Here is a 2,128-nt window from a genome sequence, read left to right as displayed (position 1 = left end):
CGCCATCCAAGTGGCGTGTTCAGGGACCTCCGGCAAAGAAACACAAATGACGGGGTTGTAGACCCACCAGTTTATTGTAGAGAGTGGGCTGGGTGGAATTAGCCCAGGAGCAGATAGAGATGTCATGACAAGGGCTCCTCTCCTGAGTGTGTGTGGGGATGGGGGTTTTACCTGTTGCTCATTAGACCAACCAACCAGCAACAGGTATGCAGCCACTCTGATCCTGGGTCCCCAACTATCTAGATCCAGGTCAGGTGTGGCTGCTCAAACCACACCATCCCGACACAACAGTGACATCATGAACCAATGGTATATAAGTCAAGGCTTTGTCTCTTGGAAGTCATTCACATCCAGCCCCTTGCATCCTGTGCGTAGTTGTTAAAATACAGTTCTTAAGGGACATTTAAACTTAGTGACACAAGAGGAACATTCAGTGACATAAGTGCATTGTGATTGGTCCAGATGAAGTCCACGATAATTGGAAATTATATTATGATATCATTAAAAAATGATATACTTCATTTAAAGTAAACATGCCTTTATTACATTTACATTTACATTTAGTCATTTAGCAGACGCTTTTAACCAAAGCGACTTACAAGGGAGAATAACATTCAAGCTCAAGCTTATTTTCACCTATCAGCCACAACATTAAAACCACTAAGAGGTGAGGTGAAAAACATTGCTCATCTCGTTCCAATGGCACCTGTGGGATATATTAGGCAGCAGCTGAACAATAAGTTCTTGATGTTTATGTGTTGGAAGCAGGAAAAATGGGCAAGCGTAAGGATCTGAGCCACTTTGACAAGGAACAAATAGTGATGGCTAGACGACTGGGTCAGAACATCTCCGAAACGACAGGTCTTGTGGGGTGTTCCTGGTATGCAGTGGTAAGTACCTACCAAAAGAGCTCCAAGGAAGGACAACCGGTGAACCGGTGACAGGGTCACGGGCGTCCATGGCCCATCGATGCGCGTGAGGAGCAAAGTAAGCCCAGTCTGGTCTGATCCCACAGAAGAGCCACTGTAGCACAAATTGCTGAAAAAGTAAATGCTACTATGATAGAAAGGTGTCAGAACACACAGTGCGGTCTGAGTGCCCATGCTGACCCCTGCCCACCACCAAAAGCGCCTACAATGGGCACGTGAGTGCCAGAACTGGACAATGGAGCAATGGAAGAAGGTGGCCTGGTCTGATGAATCACGTTTTCTTTTACATCATGTGGATGGCTGGAGTTAGGGTACGATCCAATCGAGCATCTGTTGGTTATGTTGGAACAGCAAGCCCGATCCATGGGGGCCCCTCCTCACAACTTCCAGGACTCAAAGGATCTGCTGCTAACGTCTTGGTGCCAGATACCACAGGACACCTTCAGAGGTCTTGTGGAGTCCATGTCTTGACGGGGCAGAGCTGTTTTGGCGCCATGAGGGGGAGCTACACAATATTAGTGTTTATAAGTGGTGGTTTGAATGGTGATCAGTGTATACACAATTTATTTCCAAAACATTAAATCTACGTAAAAAAAACAACAGTGTCCCTCGCAGTGGACACGGTGGCTCGGAGCTCGACCCTCGATCACGACAGGTTTTCCTCAGTGCGGCCTGACCAAGTCGCATCGCAAGTCAGTAAAGAACGAGTGGACAGAACATCCATCCTTAGAGGTTAGTCACACTCATGTTAAAGAGAAGACCAAACAAATCTCAGAAAACCAAACAAAATCTCAAATAAAAGTTATGAAACAACAAGTGGAAAATCTATGTGAGATTCAATGTAATCTCGGAAAATTGTAACACGTGCTATGGTTCATAGAACCCGAAAAACTGTTATACATACCTAACACAACTAAACTTGACCGTGTATTGCTGCCTGCAGCTTTATTTATTAATATTATTATTTATTCTTTTTAAAAATTATTATTATTATTATTATTATTATTATTATTATTATTATTATAACATTCTGAAGCCGGGGGGAATTTCCATGCACAGTCTGTAGAGGGAGCCAGTCTCCAGTGCAGCCTCCAGTTAAAAGCTCTTCACCGATGTGCAGCGAATCTTGTGATTCCACCGGAGCTCAACCTGCCCGGTACTCCCCCCTCCCCTTCATCCTTGAAGAACCGCATCTTGCG

Source organism: Zeus faber (assembly GCF_960531495.2).
Source record: "Zeus faber genome assembly, chromosome: 16".
NCBI classification, from domain to species: Eukaryota; Metazoa; Chordata; class Actinopteri; order Zeiformes; family Zeidae; genus Zeus; species Zeus faber.
The sequence above is the reverse complement of the archived record's forward strand: the minus strand, read 5'-3'. Positions refer to the sequence as shown.